The sequence below is a fragment of the Adiantum capillus-veneris genome, chromosome 1, assembly GCF_014529385.1.
Source record: "Adiantum capillus-veneris isolate H3 chromosome 1, ASM1452938v2, whole genome shotgun sequence".
Lineage (NCBI taxonomy): Eukaryota > Viridiplantae > Streptophyta > Polypodiopsida > Polypodiales > Pteridaceae > Adiantum > Adiantum capillus-veneris.
The window spans coordinates 101,117,451-101,129,857 of record NC_140931.1 but is presented as its reverse complement, the minus strand read 5'-3'; positions in this window follow the sequence as shown (position 1 = coordinate 101,129,857).

Genomic DNA, 12,407 nt, shown 5'->3' with positions numbered 1-12,407 from the left:
AACACAATAAATGCATGAGCCTTTGCATCTCTTACATCCCAACGAGCTTGCTCAGCCCCTAGTAGCAACAACCCTGCCACCAAAACCTGCAACATCCTCAACATTGCCTACATCCTCAGAACCAGGACGTACGTCAATGCCTCGCACAACATTCTAGACACCCTTTGACACAAGGACATGTTGCATCATATACACCCACATAGGATAGTTATCCCCATCCGATCTATCCTCAGCCACAAACATCTTGAACACCTCTGTGTTGCTGTCAGCCATGGTAAATGTTGTACCTAATGTGAAAACGGCCCGAAAAGAGGAGGATTGAAGCGAGAACAACACGTGCTATATAGCACAAACCATAGAAGACTGTAAGGGACCTGTTATGCAAAAAACGGCATAGACAAAATTCTGCACAAAATGATGCAATAGCATGTGCAGTACTGTCTGTAGTCGGAATGAAGACCAAAACGAGCCCAAATGAAAGTTCCGAGCTCTCTCAAAATATTTATCGACCTGCAGACGCTCGCCAAAGCTCGCAAAAATTGGAGAAAGTGAGCAGGCGTGTGCTTGAGCTGCTAGCGACTAAGCCCGAGAGGACGCAACCTGCTCTGATACCAATTGTTGGAGCTAGGGTTACAAGGAAACACACACAGCTTGGAGAAGACGAAGGAATCTCAAGACACACAACAGAGAGGGTATTACTTAGTGTGCAATGGAAAGATAAGATATCCTTAGAGTGATGGACGTATATACAATGCACAGGGGAGAAAACCTCCTAGTGAGGGGAAAAATGCCCCAATGGTCCTAAGTGTGCTCACACATCACTACCACATGTATATGGTAACATAAGTGGCCTAAAACACCCAAAATGCAAAGTACTAACACTTAAGCAGCTAGCCCTAAGCGATTAACCCTAAGCGATTATTGAAAAGGCTAAAGTAATACGACACTAGGCCGCCAATTTAAAAGCCGCTAATTAACCCTAAACGGGTAGCCTTAAGCTACCTAAAACAATCAAATTATGAAGAACGTTAAATCCTAAGGAGCTAACATACCCTAAGGATCTTGAAAGAGCAAAATTGCGAAGTATTAGAACCTAAGCGGTTGGCTAGCCCTAAGCGGTTGGCTAGCCCTAATCGGATTGAACATAAGAGATCGGCTAACTCCAAGCGAGCTGAAACAGCCCAACTACCTTTATAAATCCAACTATGAGTGACCGACATAGCAACGTCGCTTTACCGTAAGTGATAAATTAACTTAACACTATAGCCTAAACCTAAACCTAAGCCGCTAATACACTGTTTTAAATGAAAGTAAAAACACTAATTATAAATTGCTTTAAATCAAAATACAAAAACTAATTATAAATTGATCTAAATCAAACTCTTTTTTTAGAAAAACCAAATTTCATTATGTTTTTTTGTAAATGCTAATATTTAAGCAAAATTTATAAATAACAAATTTTATTTATTTTTTAAATTTGAAAATGTGTGTGTGTATAGTGTGTTTAATTATGTTCAAATTTTTGTGTATTTTCATTTGTTTGCTCATTTAATTATTTGCATGTGTGTGTGTATGTATGCAAGAGAAGAAAAGGATAGGGCACTCACATGCGGCCTATTTGAGCACAAAAAACTAGAAAGTATACCGCCAAATCTGCAAAAGACACACACACAAACACTACATTACACACACACACAAAGAAACAAAGAAATCTAGCATAAATCTTGAAAAGAATCTTACCTTGTTGATGCAGGAGAGTGTGTGAATGGATTTCCCAAGCCCAACAAGCGCCACACCAGTAGATATGAAGCAAGAGAGGAGGAGGAGAGCAAGAGAGATTTAGAAAAAATGGGGCCAAAAACGCAAAGAGAAGCCACGGGTTTGGTTTTGCAGGTACGTTGGTATGACCCTCGGAATAGGCGTCGATATAGAAGTTTAAACATGCATCAGTACAACTGTCGGTATAAGCGTTGGAATTCAAAAAACTCAAAGTTTTAAATTCTTGGGTCTCCCTCCAGATTTAGCCATGCATATACCCACGCCCACCATAAACGTCAATAATTTGGCGTCGATATTGAGTTGATCTCTTGTAGTGAACTTTCAATTGATTAATATAATAGAAATTGCACTATTTAATCAATCTCACTATTGACAAAGCTATTCAAGACAAGCCTAAATTGACATTGACACACCGTAGAGGGTCAGAGTTCATGAGGCCGACCTCCCTCAAAAGGAATTTTCCATAACAAATGCATGCATAAGAAATACTAAACGGTCGATATCTTTTTAATTATTGTGCACTGTGATGATTTAGAACTTCACAAAACGGATAATAAGTAGCTTTGTTTTACCATTTTTGCACATGCAAGGTGCATGGTTATGCAAATTGGGTAGCCGTGCAAAGAGGGAGAGAGACTAGAATCCAAAGATAAGTAATTAATCATGCTTAAATGACATTATTGGGAAACACCCGTCATGATAGATTACCTTGTAATAAGAACAGACGAGAGAAGAAGAAGCGGCTTGAAGAGATCTTTTGGATGAGCCTAAGCACGCTCCATGACTCCCCAGAGACTCTACCTACACACACACACACACACACACACATTGATACTTATCTCTTTGTTTATGGTTTTTAAAAAAAACTATAATACCCCCTACTGCAGTCATCCTGGCTATGTATTTCCACTTAAAGTATGGCTTTATATCTTTCCTGGCTACACTAAGTCGGTATCCACCGTGGGAAGGAACCCCTACAGGGTTATGATGGTTGGAAGTCTTTTAGCTGGCAGCTATTAACGTGGTTAAAAATCTTTTACTCTATAACTGGGCCTCACCTACCCTACCATGTTAAAGGCGTTATGGCTACTTTGCTCTATTGTGTCGGACTACATCAGAGGCGGCTACGTTTTTTGGTTTCCCCAGGAGAAACAACACCTGGCCTACTCAATGCTTGGGGTGATAAGGATCATGGACGCTACACGCCATGAGTGATCGTGATCTACCTTCTTCTATTTAAAGAGGTGAGGGCGCGTTCTACCTCTCACTTACCCTTGTGTGTGTTCTACTTGCATTAAAAGTTTGAACTGTGTGTGTGTGTTCACTTTTTTCTGCACCAATCATGGAGCTTGCAACACAACCAACACAGGTTGGCTACTGTTTCTGAGCTCGGTATTTTGGTTTTTTCTCTCCTTGTTTACATATTTAGCTTTGGATGATATATGCACCCGGGCTTATGGGTTGATTTACCCTGTCGCTTAGCCTAGTAAGGCCCACTGTGTGGGTTGGCTTTGCTTGACCGTACGTGGCATTACTGGTTGTATGGTATAACACTTATATGATATTTGGATTCCGCTACTCGGTACTTAGTAACTTTGCAAAAACAGTTCAGTGGTTTTTTTAAGTTGAACCTTAGAATTTGAGGTATGTTATATTTGTTGATTGATTGGCGTGATAAAACACTACTATGTTGATGTATTAGATGATGGGATGACATGTTGCATATGCATAATGTTCATTAAAAAAAATTAGATGGGGGGTATGCCCCGGTTGCTTACTATCGCTAGACTGTTACTAGCTGTTGTCTCTAAACATGATACAGGTCGTGCAGTATTTAGCTAGCTCTCCTAGAAGGGTGTACCATTTCGGGATGGTTTGGTAGCAACTCTGGTGCTTGATGTTGCTTGTTAGAAATCTATAAGTTGTTTTCACATTACACTTTTTTGGCATTCACTAGTTCAGATACTATTGAAAAGAAAAAAAAAGCCCCACTTGGCAACTGCTCTTTTTTTATTCAAAATTTAAACCTTCGTTCTAGCTAAATACCACGTTTATATTAGGAGTTTGGCCACTTGGTGAACTAAACAACAAGGCACAAGATTTTGTTTTGAAACCAAGAGGAAGTGTAGTTAATGTATTCTTCGCATTTGGAATACAAGCGTAGGGTGGTTGGATTCCTTGAACCCTAATAAGCATATACTATTCAAAGTCTATCCTAATAAACAGAAACAAGTTTGATATTCTTAAAAATATTAATGGAATTTTATGTTACTTTATGGCTTTATATAGCAAATGGAAGCGGAGCTTGACTAATCTGGCAAAGAAAAAGACTCAAAAGACTGATAAGCTTTTAATAGGGACGAGACACTTGGATCAAAAGGGGTAGTGGCCTTCTGATCAAAATAATATGTATGCTATTATGATAAAAATTTGAGAAATATAAACTTGGGATAATAAAACATAAAATATGGAACACATGAGTACTTTGGAAAGCGCTTTTAAGTTAAAAAAGTTGTAAGATGGACATGGATAACAACTGGTATAGTCCATTGATACCTGTAAAACACATCCAAAGCTAACTTATCTGTTGTCTTGTTTGGATGGATGCAAATAAGGACAATATCTTATCTTGGAAGTTTTTTTGGCTTAAAGCAATTGTCTACACTTACACCTACTGTTGGGGAAGTACTTCTGGTATCTGTATATTGGAATGAGGCTTCGTTCTTATAAGCATTGTACAAAGATTATTCTAAGACTGAGTTATTTTTGTACTTATCATTTCCCTTTCTTTGGAGCCAGCTGTCTTTTGAATGTAAAAGTTCAATTATGTCTTATTATTTATGTAAAAACAGCTACACACACACACACACACACACACACACACACACACAAGGGGGAGATAGATGGCACTTTATAGAGGATTTTAGTAGATGCCTTGCATAGCAATCCATGTCCCCTTGCTTTTGGCCCCCATGCAACGTGATCAGTCTCTTCATCTACTTGGCTCATGGTAGTGTCTATGAATGCACTCTCGGTTGTACAAAGAGAGCATATGAATAGATAGTGCACATGTCAAGATGCTCACACACACACAAATCCTTCTCTGCTACAAAGCAAAGTACATAATAATGCCCTCAAGCTTTGTTGGTTGTCTCTTTTTCTTGCCACATATTGGTGATTGAATGAACAACAATGGCATATTGCCTTAACAACCAACACTTTTGTTGAACATGGATTGCCTAGTTATAAAGTGAGCGGTAGATCGAGTGAGTGTATCTTCACCTACTGCTAGAAATGAAAAATTTGTATTCTTCTATTCTATACAATACCAATGGATTGAGGATATCATTGAGTGCAGAAATCTTGTGTCTTCTCTCTCTCTCTCTCTCTCTCTCTCTCTCTCTCTCTCTCTCTCTCTCTCTCTCTCTCAGGTCAAATATGAACTTTTTCAAATAACATACATTTGAGAACAATAATGCAAAACTTGATCACATATAAACACATTGTAATTATCATCTGCTCGACATCATAAAGCTTTCATGATGCATGAGTAAACTATTTTGTATAGTCTTCACCCTAGTACATAACAACCATTCAATCAAGCCTCTTCATGCAAAATCCATTTTGAATGTCTATCACATGATTGGCTTGTACCACCAAATGAATCCATGAAAGTATGGATATGTGTGTGAGGACTTATGGAAGAGTGGGCCTAAGCTGCCCATTTCAACATGTCTTCCTTCAATGCTTTATGGACACGGCGATCATAGTTTTTGGAAGCTTCAAATGCTTTCCTGATAGTTGTTTCCCTGATGGAGTCTACATCTAAGCAAACCCGATGTATTATTCATGTAGTGAATGTAGTCTTCCCTACATATCGATGAGCAATTAGCATTGCTTCATGATAGAGCACCTTGGCGTGCATCAGCCATCAGTGTTTTCATCACCCTCAAGCATCAAATGTTAAGGGTAAGCCTCTAGCTTACACTCTATATATGTTACCAAACTCTAAAGCCAAGCATACTAGCATGCACCCCTATGTGCATGAATACAACCTCCTACATAGGAATCCCTAATTCATGCTTCTCATGCTATGTACACATTCTACACATTATAGCCTCATGTTACTTGCCCTTTACCATTGTGGTGCATATCCCTCTCACGTCTATTTCCACCTTCCATCTTGAGCTTACATAAGGTCACTATGCTAAACTTGTGTTCTCTCTCTCAAATTTTTACAATCAATCAAGCAACTTATCATTTCTGTAATGTGTATTGAACTCTTTCTTTGAAATCCACGTTATTATCTATTGCTATGGTATAAGCACAACTATCAATGCTACAATGGTGTATCCACCATAGCATTTACATCAAATACACCAATGTAGTGCATATCCCTCTCTTTTATTTCCACGTTCCATCTTGAGCTTACCTAAGGGCACTGTGGTAAACTTGTATTCTCTCTCTCGCCTTTTTACAATCAATTAACTAAGTTATCATTTGTATAATGTGTATTAAGCTCTTTCTTTGAAATCCACATCATTATCTAATGCTCTGGTGCAAACACAACCATGAATGCTACAATGGTGTATCCACCATAGCATTTTCATCAGATACACCAGTGTTTTGCTGATCTACAGCTCCCGCCTCAGATCAGTCTAGTGCCTCCATTTTCAGCCATCAAGCAATCAATCCCTTAATGTTTTGGTAGCAGATAAAAAGACAATAGATTTCAACCAATAGATCAACCAACATGTTCAGATTTCATCCATACCCATCAAGTTGCAAATCCAAGCCACTCACAGTAGCATTTTCAGATTTCAGCCCTTAGACTCTCCATGACGTCGAGTCCAAGCATTCATTACCAGATCTCATCAGCATCTCACCATCTAGGATCATTGTATCAACATTTGGGCAATCTAAAGAAAATACCACTCTAGCAATAAAGTGGGGGGCCCTTGGAGGGGGTTTTGGGAGCCCCCATTTGGTGTTAGTCTTGTTTCTCTCTCTCACTCACTCAAAGAACCTTCACTCACACTATCATTCTCTCTTCTCTTCTCTCTCTCTCTCTCTCTCTCTCTCTCTCTCTCTCTCTCTCTTATCATCAAGTAAAAGGAACCTTATGTGCATACTAAGCACTCATCCTAAGCTATCACCATATATCAATGCTTTGCACTCGTGCATGCTCTTCCGTACATATTGATGCATAATTAGCAATTGGCTAATAAATTGCAACAACCATATGGATAGGGAATCAAAGAATTTGATGAAGGAGTTTCTGAAAGACAATGACTGAAAGAGTATGTGTGTTTGAATTTGCACGAAGATCTTTAAATTTATACCAGTGTGGTCGCCCCGATTAGTGTGCCATGTGGGAGTTTTGGGCTTCAACCAGGTTCTGGAATATGGTGCACTTAATAGAGCAATAAGTGTTCGAGGGGCATCTTGTCTGGAATGTCATTTCTTGTGGTGCATTGATAGCTGGGTATGGTGGTGGACTTGTGCTTGTTGCTACAATGGAGGTGGTAGTAGAGAGATAGTGTGGGTGAGTATGATGGTTACAACAAAGGAGGGCTTGGAAAATGGGTTCTAGAGAAAGAAAATCGGGTCAAAAAGGAGGGAAATTTGGAGGTTCCAAGTGGTCCTCCACTACCCCCAACCCTCTCACTAGTTAATAGGCCATTTAGTAATGCAAGACGTTATTAGTTGAGAAATTAAACCAACCTCTAGACGCTCTCTTCAAGGCCTACGAATCAAGGCTTAAAATCAACCAACCACAAGAACAAAGATGGATGACATACCCCTATGCAAAGCTAGAAAAACAAATACTGGAAATGTGTCAAAAGATGATCCAAACAACCCAAGCCTTACTAAAGCCAACAACAAGAACAAGAAAACCAAAGGAGTGGGTAGAACTTCCAGTAACAATACCAAAATACTCTCCAAAACATGAATCTGAAAAGAAAGATGCTACTTCAAAAACTGAATTGAAACCAAAGTAATCGATTGAAAGACCTAGGATAGTGATGGGCACTATAGACTCGGCACTACCGTGGTCAAGATATATGCCTAATGTAGTGATATGGCAATGTCGGTTGGAAATAATTGAGCTCCGTACTGGTTTGATGTATATAATCAAATGTGGTGCCCTTAAAAAATCACATAAAGTTAGTGATGAGCTTTCAACTCAAAAGGTCATCTCTTTGAGAACATTGGTTGTGGGAAATGCCCAACACAGGTATGGCAAGGAATTGCGAGCAGCTTGAAGCGGATGTGAATTGAGGGCCTCTCTCAAAATGCTATCACTTGTGCGTGTTGCACTTTAAATCCATCCATGGCCGCCCAAGGGGGTGTGGCCACCCAAAGCCTAAAGAGTTGGCCGCCCATCAAGTAAAATAGTGCATAAGTGTGTGAATTAAAGAAACGGAAAAAGAAAAGCGAGGAGGCATGGGCATGAAGTAGCGAGCAGCACAGGGAAGGAGGAAAGATGCACTCACAGCGGCCGCTACAGTACATGGGCGACGACAAGCATGAAGGCAAAAATTTCAAGCAGGCTAGGGCGACCAGATTTGGTGCTGTTTTTGACAATTTTGATGGAGCTCGTCATACCTTCTGCCATGTCATTGCTTGGCCACATGCCTTGTCATGGAGGCATGACAACAAAAGTGATATAGCCCTAAAGTAGGAGGGTTTTGTTTAGAAGGCAAGAATGAGGAACAAAGGGAAGGAGAAAGGGTGGAAGCAAGGTAAATCAAAGACGAAGGCGGAGAGACCTTATATTCTTTTGCATGTACTTATGAGTTATGTGATCTTGATGGCAAAGATCTTAAGGTAATTATAGCAGATGCAGCTTGAAGACCGGTTGGCACAGACCGGAGACTGTTCAGGGGGGGTGGATGTTGTGCCGCTCCGCTTTTATGATGGGAAAAGAGTAGAAGGATGTATATTGAACCTAATTGAAGTCTACATGATTATTGAGCAGTGATCAGGTCTCAATAATAAGCAAGTTCTATGCTAAATGTATGCCAGATGTGGCTTCAAAGGGCCAGTAACTGTGTTTTTTGAAGCTAAAAGTGGGTATGTTTGAAGTAAACACAAATGGGAGTTTATGGACTAGAGCTGTAGTGCTCAAAGAGCTCCACGGATTTGTCTTTGCGGCTTGTCAGTTGGAGCTACGGTGAGGAAGTTATGACAATTTGAAGTTTGAATGGTTTGCAGATCCATACGGGATTGGACAACTGTAGAATGAAAGATCAGAGATGAAGTAAATGCATGGGTCTAAAGTGCTCATTTTGTAGAGCGTGTTGGTTTTTTTAGATCGAAAATCGGAGTTCTGGTTGCCAAGATATTGCCAGTTAAAGTTTCATTGGGGATCTTGGTTTTCATGGTAAAAATTATGGCATATTTAGTCATAAATCAAGGTAAATACCATAAGTTTGGACATAAGTTCTGGTTGTCTCATCAGTTTGTCCTTGATATACAAGGTGAAGAAAGTGGTCTACTTCAAGGAGTAAAAGAGAGAGATGGTAATAATGTTTCACACAAAGAAATTTGGTGAAGTAGGAGGAGAGGAAGGTGGCCGCATAGATGAAGATGATGGTTTTGACAATGAGATCTTTTTGCTGGGGGTAAAGGTGATGTGCCTCTTATCCCGATGGGGCAAGCCAAAGGCATCCGACCGCGAATTACTTGTACATACACAACTTATTCTTCACTAGATAGAAGAATAAGAGGCTCTCTCACGCATTGCGGTGAGCTACTCCACCCACATCCTATGTTCTCTCTCTCTCTCTCTCTCTCTCTCTCTCTCTCTCTCTCTCTCCCCCGGGCACACACATCACATTCGTGCACTCTTCAATTGGTATCAAAGCCAAGTTTGGCAATGGCGGGGAGCATGGCAGTGTCAACAGATTCGAGGCGGTAGCTTGCTCTCTCTAAGCAGTGGAGAGATCAACCAATATTGGAAGCTTTGTGAGAACGCATTGTGAGCTCAGTTGAAAGTGATGTATGCTCTTGTGGAATCTGAGAAGACAATGTGGAAGATATTGTGTAGGTGAAGGTGTTGCCCTAAAAATTGTATGTACTGCAATACTACTTTCAAATTCATTTTTCTCCTTGTGGAAAGGAGATATGAAATTTTTCTCCATCATTCCCCTCCATTTTGACGTGGTCTACAACTTTGAAAGTAATTTGTTTGCAAATTCCTCACTGATTTGCTGATATTCACGTTAAATTGACTTTGTACAAAACAATTCAGGTTTTCTGTTTTCACGTAGTGTGCGAGTTTGATGCACTTTTGGAAGCACGGCAAGTGCTCTACAATAGGTGCAATCCGAAAAAATGATTAATGCGAAAACAATGCTCTCAAGACTGTGGATTGGCATTATATGAACATTGTGGAGCCATTTTGGCATTACTCCTTTCGGAGACTATAGTGGTCCAAGTTCACTCCCACTTTGCCATATCTTTTGTTGATAGATTTTGGTCAATCTATTTTTTAGTGGTCCAGAGCTTCTCCCACTTTGGCATCTTAGATACAGTTTGTGGTTTTAAAGTTTGCATTGAAATTCACTCATCTTGCACAAAAGACTGTGATTTTTCCTAGATTTCTCGCCATAGTTTTGGCTTGATTGCCATACACTCTTTTGATGCATTTGCAGCTTTGGATTGAGACTGTGATGACGAGCATATTGACGAGCATATGGCTATTTTTGGACACGGATTGATGTTCTTGTCTCCACTCTTGCAAGAGTGAGATTTGTGTATGCTCATAGTGGCTACATATAGACTTATGGTATGCACTCTTTTTAATCGACGAATATCCCGATTGTGAGTCTACCGCATACAATTTACAGGTAGTCAATGGTTCCAGGTTCCATGTACTCTTGGCAGTTAAGACTTGCATTAGTGTGATAACTGTAGAGCACATTGGGGTTACACTAATATGGGAGATTTTATGCGGTGATACGCTTGAGCACTACGAGTGTTGGTGAGCTCTTTTGAGAGTTTTTTTTCCCGGTAGGGAGCTCGTTTCATTCCAGGATTGGTACACTTCTCTTCGACTGGTTTATGTATATTTCCCTTGTACAGGCAATAGAGCCATAGCTCTTGCTTATCCCATTTTGACATTCACTTATGGTAGTTGATATGTGTGACAATTTTGAATCCATGATGATGGCTCATGTGAGACGTCGATCTCTTTCGTGTCGCCACTTGAGATGTTGGCATTGTGATCACACAGGACACATTAGAGGATGTTTCTTTAGATGCATGAGACAGCGACGCAAAAGCATTGTGGTCACACAAGGCACATTAGACGATGGCTTTGACACATGTTAGAGAGGTAGTTGCAATGGCGGTATATGCCAGTGATGGTGATGTCACACTTATCTTAAGAGTATACCTCTTACAAATATATGTATGGATAGCACACTTTCTCCACAATAGTTACTAGGTGGTGATATTGCTTTCCACGTCACACCATGTCATGAGTGGTTTAGTAGATTTTCTAGTGGTAGACATGGTTGTGTGCGACTTGCTTATGGTTCAACGTGTGACATAGAGGGTGCAATTGAAACTAGCATGATGCATCATGGAGCAGTGCAGGTCATTACAGGATGCCTACAGGGTCTACATATTGATTCTAGCAAGGACATACACCTCCACACACTGCTAGAGCCTATACGACTACATATATCGACTTCCAGAGAACCACTGGGCATAGGTTGAGACGAGGATCCTCCTATACCTCTTGTACATACTACTAGGTCTTATAGTAGTTCCAGTTATCAATACATTCGCCTTTAAGTCGAAGATTTTTGGGGTAAAGGTGGTGTGCCTCTTACCCCCATCGCATGAGCCAAAGACATTCGACCGTCCATCACTTGTACACACCTTATTCTTTACTAGTTCCACCCACATCTTGATCAACATCTGAGGCTTGCATGGATACTTTATTTAGTGTCATGTTGGTGCATCATCACCTTTGAGCCTATGTAGTGAATACTAGCTTTCCTACCTTTTTCCAATACAATTTCTATTTTAGAGCTTAGTATCATCTCATAAGTTACCTCAGGTTGTGCCGAAGGGAGAAATGTTAGGCATATGGCAATCTCTTTTGTACTAGAATCCTAAGCCTAACCTAATCAATGGAGTCACTTGATGATGTCTTTTGCATTGCGTATTGGCTTATAAGCCCTCAATTTTCTATTCTCAGAGTTCTAATTATTGCAATTCTAGCCATTGAGTTTTGTTTCAAAGTTGTCTTCTCTCTCTCTCTCTCTCTCTCTCTCTCTCTCTCCACATCTCAAAGACCTGGTGATCATCAGCTCGAAAAAGGAGCGATTGAGGAGGGCTAAGAATTTAGAAACCTTGAAAAAAAGAATAGATTTCTATTCAATAAACTAAACATGTCAACTTTTTTTTATTAAAAAAAGCCTAAATGACAAGTAAATAGCTTCATATGAAGCCATTATAGATATAAACAAAAGAATATATGCCTTCCTCCTTTCTTCCCTTACATGAGAAGGCCTTGTTCCTTACCATAGGAAACCTAAACCTTTTGATGTACCAAACACTTCGTCAAATAATTGTACATAACCTTATGCGTCTTTTTCCAATACAAAAAA